Source organism: Xenopus laevis, chromosome 2L (assembly GCF_017654675.1).
Source record: "Xenopus laevis strain J_2021 chromosome 2L, Xenopus_laevis_v10.1, whole genome shotgun sequence".
Classification (NCBI taxonomy): Eukaryota; Metazoa; Chordata; class Amphibia; order Anura; family Pipidae; genus Xenopus; species Xenopus laevis.
In genome coordinates, this window is record NC_054373.1 from 85,143,347 (window position 1) to 85,160,612 (window position 17,266).

A 17,266-nucleotide genomic window follows, 5' to 3' on the forward strand; every position below is an offset into this window, starting at 1 on the left:
AGTGCAAATTGCTCAGCATGGTCCTGAAGGGAGCATGTGGAATTTCCAGGTTAAATTCTATTTTACAGAGGCTTACTGTACATTTAGAACATACCCATAACTAAACTGTGAAATGCAAGTCTAAGCCTAATGCCACATGGAGCTTAAGTGAATTAGCCTATATACTTGCTCTATGTCATTCAGGTTCCGGGACACCCAACAGATTTTGACATGTATACTTAAAGAGATACTGACATCAAAAAATAACCTTTTTTTATTATCCATCATAACATTGTCTTTGAATGCTATTTATAATTTTGCCATAAAAGTATTTGCCTGATGCTTTTAAATTACCTTTTTTTACTACCCTGTTCCTGTATGAGGGGGCTGCCATATTTGTGCAGCAGTAGTCTGTTACCATTAGAAACTCTAACTGACCGGTTAAGAAGGGACAGTCCAATTTAGGAACTTCAAGTGACAATTACCTACAAAAGCAGAATTATCAGCAAAAAACGATCAGTATGACCAATAAGTAACTTTTAATGCAGATTAATATTTTGAAAAGAAAATTTGTAGTGTCAGTATCACTTTAAGCATTTCAGCTCAACAATCCACAGCACGTGCCTGAACCCAGACCGATACAGTGGGTCCATGTGCACGCAAGGAAGAAGGTGGACACCTGCATTTTTATGCAGTCTGAGAATCAGCCCCTTTTGGCATTAGCCAAAGGAGTCTGTTGATCCCTATACACAACAGCCTAATAAAATGTTCTGTGGCAGGAAAGGAAACCAAAAAGCCCAGTCCTTCATACAGACACAAGAGGAATTCCTTGCCATTGACAAATAACTGCAATGTCACAGGTATTTTCTGGAGTTTTGTAGCCACTTCAAAATGTGGGTGACAAACATTGTGTATCATTGCCCTAATGGTGTTCTACAGAGCTTATCTTTTATCTGCTAGTTAAACGGTGCCATTTAGCTTTATTTCAACTGCCCCTTAGGCTACACAGCACCCCACCAGTTTTACCTGTGCAAGGCAACAGCTCGTCATATTTTAATTTAAAAAATAAAATGCAGTATATGTTTGCTCTAAAAGATTGTTACATTATGAAAAATAAAGAGTAAAGAAAACAAAATATAAAATGAATGCAGTAGAAGTTTTTCAGCCAAAGCAAGGGGTTTGCTATTTGTGGGGGAAAGTAAAAGTGTTCAGATGAAATGGTCAATGGCCTATCCGAGTGGGCCTGGGGAAAAATGTCCCCTTTACTCATTTATTAAATCAGCCCTGGATCAGAGTGCAATGATCTTATTTTCATTCTGTAAATTTGATAAATGATTGTCCAACCCTCTGTTATAAAGTACAATAGTAGAGCATGAGCACAGGTTCTTTTGGTTTTGTCTTAACATCGATACAAACCTTAATTCAGTAACTGAATTGCACTACATGTGTTTTAGTAGAGGCAATTCTCAGTATTGTCTATGGCTGGGTATTTTTTCTGCCACAAAAAGTAGCTGCTACTAGTAGCAGCTACTTGTTTTGTCTACAAAATGGCAAAAAAATATCCTGCCACAGACAATACTGAGGAGAAGAAAAAAACAGCGGAGCTCAGCTTCTGATGAAGTGGCAGGACGCCACGAAACGCGTTAAGCGGGCAGCCAAGGTTCACTGCTGCTGTAATCTGCTTTTATATGTATCATAAATAAAATTTTAATTTTTTAATACTTCTACTGGACTCCTTCGGTGCTCCGCTGTTTTTTTCTTCTCCTTGGAATTTACTTGACGGCTGGGTGTGCAGCACGTTTGAGTCCAGCGTCTGGTAAGTGCTCCCACTAAATTCATTTTTCCCAAGTCACCCATGGCAGACAATTCACCAACATGGGTTAATCCCGCCTATCAGGTCACTGGACAGGAAAGAGTTAACGATCGGTATAAATACCTTGCTCCTCCCAGCAATCCTCGTCTTTTTTCCTGTCCAGGTCACGACAGGCTGCTACAGACTGCTACAGGCTGCTACAGATGGCTAAAAGGCTGCTAAGCTTACCATACCAGAGTGGGTCTCTCTCTCTCCCCTCTGATGCCTCCAAGTGCACCCTATATGGGTTGTGGTGAGAAGAACCCGTTGGGCAGGGTTGTGTGCTGGAGCTGCTGTAAGAATTCCCTCCTAAAGGTAGAGAGGAGGATGAAGCAGTCCAGAGGATCAGCCGTTTCAGATGGATTCGAGGCTGGGTAAAGTGTTTTGTTCCATGGAAGAGCACACGCGCCAATACTGACGCGGACGCGCGTCGAGTACGGACGCGGAAGCGCGTGTAAGACGCGCGCCTGAGTTGACGCGAACGGAGTGACGCGTGCCGGAAGTGACGCACGCGGAAGACGCGCGCTCAAAGAAGACGCGCGCCCGGAAATGGACGCGCGCGCCCGGAAGTGACGCGCGGGAAAACGGCGTCAGGAAGTGACGCAATAAGGAGACGCTGGCAGTGTGTGCAAGGCTGGCGTTTTGGCTGGATGTGATAGTACACTTCGCCGGAAGTTGGAGAGCGTTGGTTCACTCGGCTACAGACTGTGAGTGCCTTTCCAGTGGAATCTTGCTTTTGTAATTGAATTTATGCTTATGGAATAATGTGTTACAGGTTACTATGGATCAGCCTGGCTCTGGAAAAGGATCTCAGCCCAAAGGTCCTAGGTAAGCTGGCTGTGGATATATGGATGTAATGAGAGAGAACGATAATTAGTGGCTGATGGTTGTCTTTTCCATTTTCAGCCTACATATGTCAACTGAATTGCAGAAAGGGGAGCCTACTCTCTCAAAGAAAGCGGCTTCAGCTACGGACCCAGTAGCGTCTGCAGACCCTCAGCCTTCAGGAGCCCCACAATTGGATGCTCTGGTCTCCATCATCAAGCAAGCTGTAGTACAAGGCATGCAAGAGGCTACTGCTTCTACCTCTGGGGTACAGAGGAAAGCTAAGAGGGTCAGAGATTTGCCATATGAGTCTCTATCGGATGTGTCAGATGAAGAATTGTATTCTCCAGGGGACGCACATTCAGAACTCTCAGAGGAGGGAGAAGTGTTTTCTGAGGAAGAGATTGCATTTGATCCTACAGCGATAGAGAATCTGGTAAAGGCAGTAAGGAAGACGCTATGTCTTTCGGAAGAGCTACCTAAGTCTAGTTCAGCAGATAAATTCTTCCCATCGGTCAGGAAAAGACAGGTGACTTTCCCGGTGCATGATTCAATTAAGGAAATCATCAGCTCTGAATGGAAGAGAACAGAGAAAAAGTTTGTTATCCAGGGGAAGTTTGCAAAAAAGTATCCGGTGGAGGAGTCTTTCTCTAAATTGTGGGACAATCCGCCTAAAGTCGACGCTGCGGTGGTAAGGTTGGCAAGAAAGACGACGCTGCCAGTGGATGATGCAGCAGCTTTCCGTGATCCAATGGAGAAACGGATCGAAACCAACCTCAAGAAGACGTTTATAGCGGCAGGAGCAACTTGTAGACCGGCAGTAGCTATGACCTCCACATCAAGAGCTATGAAGGTGTGGTTGAATAACCTGGAAGATGCTATTTCTTCTAATGTCAAAAGGTCTGGGTTACGTGAAATGTTGTCTGAATTGAAACTAGCGGTGGATTTCATGACAGATACCTCTCTAGATCTGGTACATCTAGCTTCAAGAACTATGGCACTTTCGGTGTCCTCAAGAAGGGCTTTGTGGTTGAAGCCATGGCTGGCGGATTCAGCCTCTAAGGGGAATTTATGTCAGTTGCCGTTTGAGGGAGAGATGCTCTTCGGTGAGAAACTCGATTCCATCATTAAGAAAGCTTCCGGGGGCAAGAGTGTATTTTTGCCGCAGGAGAAGAGATTCAGGCGTCAAGGGGGGAGGCCTAGTTCCCCCATTAACAGGTCCTTTCGGGGTTCAAGACAGCCTAGATATGGAAGGACAGACGAATTGGAAGCCCACAAGGGGGGAAAGTAGGCCTCCCAATAGGAGAAGTTCTACTTTCAGCTCAAGCCATACGGAGAAGAAGCAATGAGATCAGGCCGGCTCAGACCAGCAGAGTGGGGGCACGTCTAACATCCTTTTATGCGGTCTGGGCCTCAAAATCAGAGACCAATGGGTCCTGAGGGTGATTCAGGAAGGATATCAGTTGGAGTTCCACAGGGTGCCGTCTCGCAATGTGTTCAAGATGTCTTCAGTCCCGCAGGTACCAGGTTCGGACCAAGTGTTACAGGAGTATGTAGATCAACTCCTGAACTCGGGGGCAGTGGAATGGGTTCCGAAGTCCCAACAGGGCTTAGGTTTCTATTCGAAGCTCTTTCTAGTCCGGAAGGCCTCGGGGGCATTCAGACCGGTACTGGATTTACGCCCTCTGAATCAGTTTGTCAACTGCAGGCGCTTCAAAATGGAATCACTGACGTCCATCCTACAAGCAGTTCCTCCACAATCATGGCTAATAAATCTGGACTTGAAGGACGCATATTTCCATGTACCAGTGCACAAGACACACCGGAAGTATCTTCGATTTGCTTTCAGAGGTCAACATGTCCAGTTTACCTGCCTTCCCTTTGGCCTCTCAACGTCCCCAAGAAAGTTTACGAAAGTCCTGGTCACGGTCGTGGCTTTTCTAAGAGTAGAAGGTGTGCCTATATTTCATTACCTGGACGACATTCTGTTGGTGGCTTCATCAAGAGAGGAAGCTCTGAAATTCAGGGACAGAACAATCCTGGTACTCCAACAGTTCGGTTGGGTAATAAACTGGGAGAAGAGCAGCTTACTTCCGTCACAAAGGATGGTCTTCTTGGGTGCACACCTGGATATGCAGGAAGGAATAGTTTCACTTCCTCAAGAAAAGATACAGCATATATTGAGACAAATAAGACAGTTCAAAGAACAACAAAGAGTCTCAGTAAGATCATGCATGTCGGTCCTAGGTCTCATGGCATCTACGATCCAGATGGTGAAGTGGGCCAGGTGGCACATGAGGCCTCTCCAACAATTCTTCCTGAGGGAGAATGCTTCAAGACAGTTGAAACTAAATTCACGAATTGTAGTTTCAGAGGACGCCAAAGACAGTTTAAGTTGGTGGCTGGTTGTAGGAAATTTGACTCAGGGGATGGTCCTCGCAAACCCCCCGTATGTGGTGATCACGACAGACGCTTCAGAGAGAGGCTGGGGTGCAGTACTGGAAGGCCGCAGTGTTCAAGGTCATTGGAACCTGCAGGGTGTCTCCTCAAACATTCTGGAACTACGGGCCGTGAAAGAGGCATTGCTGGCCTTTTCAGAAAAGATTCTACATGCCTGGGTAAAGATTCAGTCAGACAATGTTACAACTGTGTCTTATGTACAGAAGCAAGGTGGCACCAGAAGCGCCTGACTGCTAAAAGAACTGGCCCCAATAATGACATGGGCAGAGGAAAATCTAGAAGGGCTGACAGCCTTACATATTCCAGGCAGTCAGAATACGGAGGCAGACTTTCTCAGTCGCAACACCTTGCAACCAGGAGAGTGGAGTTTATATCTGCTAACCTTTCAAGGCGTAGTACAGAGGTTCGGAAGGCCAGAAATCGATCTTATGGCCACGGACAAAAACCACAAGTGCAGCAGGTTCTTCTCCAGGGCACCATGTCCTCTGGCAGAAGCAGTGGATGCACTCCTCCAGGATTGGAGCAGGATATTTGGTTATGTTTTTCCGCCCTTTCCAATGATTTGGAGGGTGTTGAAAAAGGTGGATGTCGAAAAAGCCTTGGTCATAGCCATAATTCCGTATTGGCCGAGACGCCCTTGGTTTCCGCTCCTGCAGAGTTTGGCAGTGGAGCCACCTCTGAGACTGCCTCTTCAGCCGGATTTGTTATCCCAGGGCCCAGTGGTCTACGAGGGAGTGGATTCCCTGTCACTGACGGCATGGAAATTGAAAGGCAGAGGCTAGCAGAATATGGTTTCCAGGAAGATCTGGTGAATTTCTTATTGAAGGCTCGGAGGGCTTCTACCTCGGCTCAATATTACAGGGTCTGGAAGTGTTTCGCAGAATTTGCAGTACAACACAAGTTTGACCCAAAAGATCCTACTGTCCAACAGGTGATTCAGTTCCTGTTTGTGGGTTTCCAGAGAAAACTTAGCATAAGCACCCTGCGAGGTCAAGTCTCCGCATTATCTGCATTGTGTGGTCATTCCTGGGCAGAGGAGCCTCTGGTTAACCGGTTCTTCAACGCAATGAGAAGGGTGTGTCCTTTCAAGAAATCCAGAGTTCCACCTTGGGACCTTACGATTGTCTTACGAGCCTTAATGTCTTCACCTTTTGAGCCTTTGCGGAAAGCCTCGGACTGGCATGCGACGTTGAAAGTCCTGTTTCTGGTCGCTATTACCTCAGCTTGCAGGGTTGGTGAGATTTCTGCTTTGTCAGCAAAAGAGCCAGACACAGTTGTCTATCCGGACAAAGTGATTATGAGACCATCTTTTGAGTTTCTTCCAAAAGTAATCTCCCAATTTCATGCCGATTTGGAAATTACACTACCTTCTTTCTGCCCGTCTCCAAAGTCTAACAAGGAGCGAGAATGGCATACTTTGGACTTGGTGAGGGCCGTTTCGCATTATCTGACGCGAACGAAGGATTGGCGAAAATCTGACAAGTTATTCCTGATTCCGAGGGGCCCTAGAAAGGGTATGGCACCAGCTAAATCTACGATTGGCCGCTGGATTGTCTCCTGCATTGCTCTAGCTTATCGGTTGACAGGCAATGAGATTCCTAAGGACCTGAGGGCTCACTCTACAAGAGCCATGGCTACTTCCTGGGCGGCGGAAGCCAAGGCCCCGCCAGACCTCATCTGCAAGGCTGCGAGGTGGACATCTTCTTGTACCTTCATTCGTCATTACAGACTGAATGTGATGTTGTCTCAAGATGCAAAGTTTGGAAGAAAGATTTTGCAATCTGTTGTTCATGCTAAATAAAGTTTTTTGGTTGATCGATAATGGTCCCTCCCTTCTTTAAGCTTGGGGAAATCCCATGTTGGTGAATTGTCTGCCATGGGTGACTTGGGAAATATAGAAATTTTTTCATACTCACCGTAATTTCTATTTCCAAGTCACTTCCATGGCAGCATTCACCAACTTCCCTCCCTTCTTCTGGAGCTTGTTACTAGACGAGGATTGCTGGGAGGAGCAAGGTATTTATACCGATCGTTAACTCTTTCCTGTCCAGTGACCTGATAGGCGGGATTAACCCATGTTGGTGAATGCTGCCATGGAAGTGACTTGGAAATAGAAATTACGGTGAGTATGAAAAAATTTCTATATTTTTCTGCACAGACAATACTGAGAATTGTCTCTGCTAAAAACACATGTAGTGTCTTGGGGTTGTGTCACACTGGGAGATTAGTCGCCGAACGACAAAGAATATGAATGGCTGGTGGGATGGCATACGTATTGCTACCATTTTCGGAAGTTGCCTCACAAGTAAACTTCGGGTGACTTCGGAAAACAAAGCGACACGTATGCCATCCCACCGGCCATACACATTCTTGTCAGCGGGAAGGCATTTTGGGGAGATTAGTCGCCCACAGTAGAGAAGATTTGTCGTTTGGCAATTAATCTCCCCGTGTGCCACCACCATTAGTAGCGCTATGTGTTTTTAATTCTCCTTAAAATGGGTCTCCATTTATAATAACTGAAATTGATGGCGGTAGTTTTGGTAGTTTTCTCCAGATCTACCAAACCATAGCAGCCAATCAGAAAGTGGTATGTAATTTCCTACTGCTTGAAAAGAAACACAAAGTGAATGCTAGGGGCTACAAGAGCTGGCACAAATGTTGTATCTTTTATGAGATCACCTAGATATTAATGTTGGAGCAGTACCCACAAGTTTTGTTGGACACCTGAAAGACATAAAGAACCTTCCCTTATCTATTTGCTGTTACAACAAAAATCCATAGCATATGCCTTTATTGGAAACTTCAGGAACCCAAATTCAGGACCGGCAGACAGTTAGTAAACTGAGCTTCAAGCTCTAAGCCATAGACTAGAGTTGATAGAACGGGATAGGGCCAGTTACCTAAAGCAATCCTGGCCAGTTGCGGCTGGTTGAAGGGGACCAAATCCTTTTGCTGGGTTGATGTGGTTCCTTTTCACCAGCGCAACCAGACAGACTATCCTTTTTTGTCCCAGTATACAAGTTGTGTACGCTGCCACATATATATATGTACTTGAAAGCCAATGTATAAACCCATTAATTTAACATATACAAGCCAGGAATCCAGACCACCCCATCAGACACTTGAGCTAATTACAACATATTTAGCGCATTCAACCAAACCTTAGTGGTAGAATCATCATAACATCAACAGGATAATTTGAACATTCTCATCTTATTTTTAGAAGCACATTCATATCAAGAAAGCAGAACTGGAATTGTCTTGACTCTGCCAACATCTTCCACTGTCCAGAAGTGGGTAGAACCAAACTGCGTCCCAGCTGAAAAGGCAACCTTAGGTTACATACTTCTTAACATTCCATAGCATTGGCATTCAGTATGGGCATATAAAGAAGTATGTGCCCTAAAGACCGATATCAAAGGCATTGAAAATTCTTCATCTTCAGGTTCTGCAGCCCTAAAACACAAGCAACATTGGTTTAGCATCTGTCTTCAAAATTAACATTGCCTTCCCTATTTGGGAATATTGTATGTTGGCAAACAAGCAAACTTGGCATCAACCTTTCTGATATTAAAATTATGGGTAAGGTTAACTGTAGGTGTGTGTGAGATTGGGAATGATGTATAATCTCAGTTACTAAATGTAGGATAATCATAGAAGGTAGATGTCAAAATGTTAAGAAGCAGGTAAACACCTCAAAAACTGGTTGCAGTTGGGCACAGTTGCAGTATTAGTGTATGAATGTTATTGTACCTTTGGTCTGATCTAAAGGGTTAACCCATGCACATTCATCTTTAGGACATCATGGGCAACTAATTAGATCCAGTTTTGTATTTGAGGTGTTAGTTCCTTTTTAATCATAATCAGGTCTGATTACAGTGAAACCTCAGTTGTACATCCCCTGATTTTAAAGGAGAACTCCACAAAAACATAACTTAAGCTTTTTGAAAAGTAAACATAATTTCAAACAACTTTGCAACATACATCAATTAAAAAATATGCAGACTTTTCGTGGTTTTTAATGGTTTCTTACAGTTCCCTAAGCCTAGCCCCCTGCTCTTCTACTGATCTGGATGACTACTTTGCTGAGCTGACTGACTACTGTTACTTTAAATCAACAACCATCTGTCCTGCATCCTCCAAACCCCACAATTCCCTGCACATATGATTTTAAAAAGGAAAGGAACATCCCAGTGCAATGCATTGTGGGTTATGTAGTTCCTGTATGCTGTCTGTAAGCTGGGGAGTAGTTGTTACAATGTGAAACATCAGTGTTTAGTCCCTCCTTTCCTGCCAGGATTTCAAATGATGCAGAAATAGAACTGTTAAACAGCGGGATTTCAGCATAGAAAATGGCATTTATTCATACTTTTGGAAGAAACCGGTAACTGTGATGGGTATATTAGGGGTTTCTGTGTTATGTGGGCCTCTTTATCAAATTTTGGTTTGGAAGCCAGAGTTCCTCTTTAAGTTTTTCTGCATTTTGTACCATTTATTTTGTGGCCCCACCATGTTATAAATAGATATTACTGGGCCCCACAGCAAATTATTTTGTAGGCCCCCAAAATGTCTAGAATTAGGGCCTCATGGGGCCCCTATATTTCCTGGGCCCCCTGCAGCTGCAAGATCTGCGTCCTCTTTAGTTACACCCCTGGTCCCACCTATATATTCTGCATACCGTAATACAATTCCTGGATTTTACACCATTTTTTTTCTGGTCCCTGAAAAAAAGTAAAATGGGGGTTCTACTGTATATTAAATCTCATGCAATCAAATGATGCAGCTGTACCAATGATACTTAATTTGGAAGCAAGTTTCTTGTCACTGAATACAGAAAGATGTGCGCGAGTACATGGTTAGAACTCTGCATTTAGCTGAACACATATTTGTTGCCCTAGATATTATAAGAACTATACTAGATGTATACATTAATGTTTCTATATAATATAATTAATTCAGTTGATTCACCAAGGGGACTTGAACCTAAAAATGTGTATTAAAAAAACAACCACCACAGCCTTAGAGGGTCAATAGCAAACTTAACTACATATTAATTAATACGGGTCATTACCGGTGTGCTGCTTTTTGCAGGGAGTGCCTAAGAGGTGCACCGCAGCCCTAACGTGGTCTGTGTCTCCTGTCACTCTTCACCTTGCACTGCTGAATGACAGACAGACGGCCTATTTTGAGTCTCAATTTAGACCTGATGACAGGCAAGCTTTGGCCAGGTAATGGGTGGAAAGATGGACACCTACATGCCCCACACACACTCATTTGAAACTAGGATAGTCTAATGGTGCCTTATTAGATTAGATTGCTGCCTTTTTTTATTTTTTGCACTTTGCACACTGCACAACAAGGCATTCATAATGTGTAATTGTAGGTACGAGAGGAGTTGGCCTAAATGAAATATTTCGCATATTCTGCGCACCCCTTAATCTAGTATTCTGAACCAAATGCATCTTTTTTTGCACCCAGAATCCCAGTTGGCTCTGTTTTTACAAGCGCACCAACTGAGCGACTGCATTATTTAATCTATGGGCTGATTCACTAACTTCGAGTGAAGGATTCAAAGTAAAACAACTTCGAATTTCGAAGTGTTTTTTGGGCTAATTTGACCATCGAATGGGCTACTACGACCTTCGACTACGACTTTGAATCGAACTATTCGAACTAAAAATCGTTCGACCATTCGATAGTCGAAGTACTGTCTCTTTAAGAAAAAACTTCGACCCCCTAGTTCGCCATCTAAAAGCTACCGAACTCAATGTTAGCCTATAGGCTTGGCTAACTTTTTTTGATCGAAGGATATTCCTTCGATCATTGGATTAAAATCCTTCGAATCGTTCGATTCGAAGGATTTTATTGTTCGATCGAAGGAATAATCCTTCGATCGCACTATTTGCGCTAAAATCCTTCGACTTCGATATTCGAAGTCGAAGGATTTTAATTCCTAGTCGAATATCGAGGGTTAATTAACCCTCGATAATCGACCCTTTGTGAATCGGCCCCTAAGTGTACTTGGCAGTGAAAAAGTCAAAATGTTACCCATTTCTAATATCTAATAATCTTGGTTGACTTTCTCTTTCTGCATTATTGGGAATCCGCAGACATAGCACAGCCTTAGTGCCAGCAATGGCTGCCAGGCCCGGACTGACAATCTGTGGATTCTGGTGAATGTCAGATGGGCTGCCGTAAGATGCCATAGACAGTCATTATTTAGTGGGGGGCCTTTTGAGCCTCTCTGTACTTGAAATGCCAGGACCTATTTTGAATCCCAGTCCAAACCCGATGGCTGCCATTCATTTTAGAATTAAGTTGATATATTATGATACACATATTCTGATACAATCTGCAATCTTGAGGTTTTACCTCAATAGAAAAAAACATTAATTTCAAGGCTATATTTTTTGGTCCCTCTCATCCTCACGTTCCTGTTTGACATTCAAACCAATGTTTGGTTAAATGATGAAAAGAGGTAACAGGTTAAACTCCAGACCAGAGAGATAGCTTGATCCCTTCATTAGGGTGGGCACATCAGGAGACATTGTAGGAACATTTCATTTTCTAAATTCACTCTAATGCACAGGCTCAAGTTAAGGGGTGGATTTCTGTATTTTTCTGCAAATCGTGTAAATCAAGGGAATTCACAATTGGGATTTTTATTGTGCAATCTTGATCTTTGCCTTTTTCTACATAAATTTTAACAATATTAAGGAAATATTTTAAAATATTTTTTTACTGTTCCAAAACAGCAAAAATCTGTCATCAATTAATTATCAGTGAGTTTTACTACTGTGGGTAGATCTACAAAAGGGAAAGGATATAAATGGCAAAGTTGTAGCCAACAAATGACTGAGCCACTGCCTGAGAGAAATATAAGAACATAACAGTATTAGAGCCAAATGAAATTGATGCCACAGCAAAATGCCTCCATCACTGTGACATGTCATGTTAGTGGAGGCACCACTTGCTGCAGCTTATACACGAATATATTGTAGGCGTGAGAATTTCAGTGTTCAGTGTTAGGGCAAGGCCAGACATGGCGTTTTTGCAGCGTTTTTATGTTGCGTTTTTAAAAAAGAACAGCTATAAACTACCACTGAAACTAATGGAAAACGCACTATGGCAATTCACACAGGGCGCTTGCAAGATGAAATCCGCCACAGGACGCCAGTATTGGCGTTTTTAGAAGAAATGCCAATACGTCAAGAAACTACCAGATCAATAGACTCTATGGGCTCTGCACGTTTGAAACCACACTTTGCGTAAATACGCAGCAAATTTTAAATATGGCGTCCAAATTCTCAATGAGAACAATGTAAACAATGAGAAGTGCATGTTGGGAAAAGAATCCTACGTGCTGAAAAACGCATGTTGACTATTGCATGTGGTTTCAGTGGCGTATTTACGCCTGGCTGTTCTTTTTTAAAAACGCAACGTAAAAACGCCACTTCTGGCTTTGCCCTAACTCTCCAAGCTTTCCCAAATGCTACACTAAAAGGCAGATTTATCAAAATGTGGGATTAGAGTTCACCACAGGAAAAATTCACCCACTTTCTATTTATTCCTATGGGATTCTTTAGAGCTGTATTGATAAAACAGTGAACTCTAACTTTCACCCACTGATGCAGCTCTAAAAATCCCACAGGAATGAATAGAAAGTAAGTGTTTTTTTCGTGGTGACTTCCAATCGCACACTTTTATTGATCTGACCCTTAAACTTCTATGTCACATCATCTTACCTGTATATTTAGTTGAAGTTTTAAATGTACATCATTCATGGAATCATACACATGACACTTGTATGAAGGCTGAAACAGTAGAAATCACATTTGTACAATGTAAAATAATTTCCAGATGTATTTTGTAATAATTACTGGTGCCATGTAATATGCCCAGAATGAATTCAAATTAAATAGTGATAAGGATGAGTCCCACTGGGCATTAAATCTTCACTATTATGATTATTTTTGTTCTGATTTGACTATATAAGAGCCCATACAGAAAAAAAATAACATTTATTTAATTGTGGCACTGGGGATATATTAACCCTTAACAACCAACCCAGGGTTAGGAAATGAGCCCTTTGCTTTCAGCTATCCTATGGAATGGATTTCTTCATATGCACCTAACAGCAAGTATGGATCTAACAGACCAACCCACCCACTTGCTGAACCAGTTTATGATTGGCTGTTTAAAGAGATTTAAGATACATGTGCAGCTGATACCAGCCTATTCCTGTGATTTGTCTGTGTAGTTTCCTCTCTAATAAGGTTACATAGTTATATAGTTAAATTGGGTTGAAAAAAGACAAAGTCCATCAAGTTCAACCCCTCCAAATAAAAACCCAGCATCCATACACACACCCCTCCCTACTTTCACATAAATTCTATATACCCATACCTATACTAACTATAGACTTTTGTATCACAGTAGCCTTTGATATTATGTCTGTCCAAAAAATCATCCAAGGGTAACAGCTAATACATGCCAAGGGGGCTACAAAGAAGATAACCTTAATGCCAGGTATTTTTTTCTTCTTCATTTTCATTATGTTTAATGCCAATGAGTTTGTTTTCCTAATCTGTTACATCTTGAAAGCTTCCTTTATTTTTGTTTTTTTGTTTGTTTTTCATAATAAAAAAATTATAGATTTATGGGCTCATGGTATTTTACAATTCAGGTCTCCTTTAACCATCCCAAAAGGCAAAGGACAATCACATGTGCCACATACTTTATAGGATTAATTACCTTTTTCCCACTATACCAGGGCTTCAGCTACTAGTAGGCAGTCTATAGATAGGGTAGATTGTGGTGTATTGGAGTCTTTCCCTGAAAGCCAACACAGAACAATGACTTTTGGTTTTCAGTGACTGGTAATTGGGGGTTCCAGCTGGGTGGACTCACATGTTTCAGTAGAATTATGTAAGACAGTGATCCCCAACCAGAACCATGAACATGTTGCTCAACAACCCCATAGATGTTGCTCCCAGTGGCCTCAAAGCAGGTGCTTATTTTTGAATTCCAGGCTTGTAGACTGCCACTCCACACAGGGCTACCAAATGGCCAATCACAACCCTTATTTGGCATCACCAGAGACTTTGTTAATATATATGTTGCTCCCCAAATCTTTTTAAATTTGAATGTGGCTCAGGAGTAAAAAAGGTTGGGGATCCCTGATATAATGTAAAGGTTACCTTCAACATTAGTAATTATGGCACAACTTGAGCACCGGTAGAGATTATCAGTACCCATCCCTTCCAGTAGGTGTGATCCCAGTGAGGCTTCAGCAGGGCCAGAGTAGTTGTTATTGCCTATCTATCATGTTGCATTCCAAACTGACAGACATATTCTAAAAGTGACATTTCACACTAACATTTGCAGATATTTGATATAGAATGCTAATTTCTTGCAGTCATTATGATCATCTCAACAGTGACAAATCACTATTGTTCAAAAATAAGACAACATCTTTTCCAAAGAACCCCCTTGGGGGCATTCTACCAAAAGCATTGGTGGTATCTCCGCAGATACAAGAACGTTCTGCTCACAGCTGAACTGCAAGTGTTAAAGAGCCCTCAGTCTGCAGCTGAATTGCTGCCACTACCCAATTACTAGTGTATACAGTTTTATAAAGAACATAAGGGGCTTAATCACACCCACAAAATTGTTAGAATTGACTATAATGTTCTCTGTCCTCAGAGGACATTACCTGAGATTTGTACTCCAAGAAAATCTGGGGACCCAAGGTTACAAAACAGGGCTATGACTCCCAGCGCCACTACTCATGCTGAAACTCATGTAAAAGGGCACAATGACTCACAGTGTTTAAAGGGGAACTTTCGCGAAAAAGAAAATGTAATATTAGCTGAAATAAGAAATTTTCTAAATAAAATCAATTAAAAAAGATTTATTGTTTCTGAAATAATCAAGTTTATCTTCACTATCCCTCTCTCAGCATCTGCTTCTCTTCATTCTGTCTTCAATCAGGAGTTGGGTGTCAGATTTAATATATCTTATAGGGGGGCACCTTTTGCCTAGAAGATGTGTAAGATCTCACTCTATTAAAATCACCAGAAATCCTGTCTCTCTACATGCAGGATTTGTGCAAAAGGCAGTTATTTTGAAAATTGTTTTTTACTGGAATCAGTTGAGTCAGCGCTAATACATCTTCTAGGAAAGGGAGTCCCCCAATAAGATATATTGGATCAAACTGTAAATGATTATCTGACACCCAACTGCTGCATGAAGACAGAATGAAGAGAAACAGATGCTGAGAGAGGGATAGTGAATTATTATTATTTCAGAAACAATTCAGAATTTTTAATTGATTGTATTTAGAAAGTTTCTTACATCAGTATGAGGAAGCGTATGTTAAATTTTCATTTTTTTAAATAGTTCCCCTTTAATAAACTAAAATCCCACAGAAATAAGTATTTTGCCTTAGTGCAACAGGTGAAATCAGTATAAGTCTTATATTTTTTGCATTCTGTCTGCAATTTAAATTATATCCACCATGCCGGAGAAATACATTATGCAAAAAGGTGTAGCTTAATTTCCATTAACCTTAAATTAATTTCTACTCTTACTTTTTAGATAACAAATCTGTGTCTACCACCCACACTGGGGAGCTGTTAATAAAGCACCCCTCACTACACCCATACACCCTACTTGCCATGTCTATTTATATATCTATTTATTCAAAGTTTTACATTATTTTGAAAGAAAATTGAGTATGGAAATACGCTTAGCAGCAGCTGCATCCTGTAGTATGACCTCTACCTTGGCCAGGGTGTTCAGAAGGAACTAGCTTGACCTTGATACTCCAGTAGGTCATATTGATGTATGAAATTGTGTAAGTGCCCAGGGGAATGGGCCTTGGGGACTTCATGTCGACAATGCTTTTTTTCCCTGGTAAGCAGGGAGAGGGCTTGTTTCTTAGTGGAGAGGATGTCACACCTTTGGCAAGTATACACAGAGTAAGGTTGCCAGATCATTTGAACAACACTTTTGCCATTAGTTTGACAGTTTGCCATTAGTCCACCCCAGCAGGTTGTATTATTTAAAGTGTCACAGTTTTTTTCATATGATCTGGTATCCTTAGGGATAATACACTTTTAGGTTATGAGTGCTAAAATATCACTTATAATTGTATGAGCAGCTGCATTATAAAAATTAGATAAATTTGCTCTGAAAAAGTAATTATTCTAACGCTTATTCTAGTTTTCTAACTGTGCTCTTACAAGTCACTTACCTCTTTTAATGGAAGTCCCAAAGCCACAAAAAGTCCCACAGGCCATCCTGCACACACCATGCCGGTGTCTCATTCTAACTCTCCCCTTCACCTTCCCCCACTTGTCCCGGGATCTCCTCCCTGGCCCTCCTCTGTTTCTCTCCTCCCTGCTATTTTTGGCAGCTCAACTGTGCTCCTCCTGGCTATTAATATTAGAAGTGAGAAATTCATCTACTCCCTGCTATATAAGGTAAAGGAAGATGCTATAGAGAGAACCATGTGTATCAAGATGCCAAGAGCCCCCAGAGCTGGCACTAAGTGTGGAAAGAGGAGATTTGTTTTAACAATGGAAATATAGGAGACTAGTAGGCAGGGTGGTCTGTGTATGCACTGACACATAACTAATTCTATATATGTGTGCAAATGGGAGAGTTCAGACATTTGTGCCAGTATAGTTGCAGGGTACAAGTAGTTTCATGATAAAATGTTTAGCGGGACCCTAGATGTGAGTAACTTCTACTTACGCCAATGACACCGATACAATTATTTACTGCACTTGCCAGTCATAAATTTCCCTAGCTAAAGAGCTTGCCTTCAGATTCTTTGTAATTGTTTTTTTTTTTCTTTATAAATTTGGCCAGAACTTTTTCAAATAAATAATGCTTTAGTATAAGTTTCCTGTAGTCAGTTATAGTCTTGTATTGATAATAATACTTACATCTTACTGATATAGGCTAGAGTTGCTTATTAAAAAAAAATACAGAGGAGGGTTTTTCAGTCCCAGTTGTTTATGTGGAGGCTGACACTATGTTCATGAAGGAGTTAATAGCTTTGTCCTGCCTCTGTTTGTAAATGGAATGCTGTGAGAGCCTCTCCCTGTATGGGAATCTAAGGCAGGGTCTGGAGAATCCCTC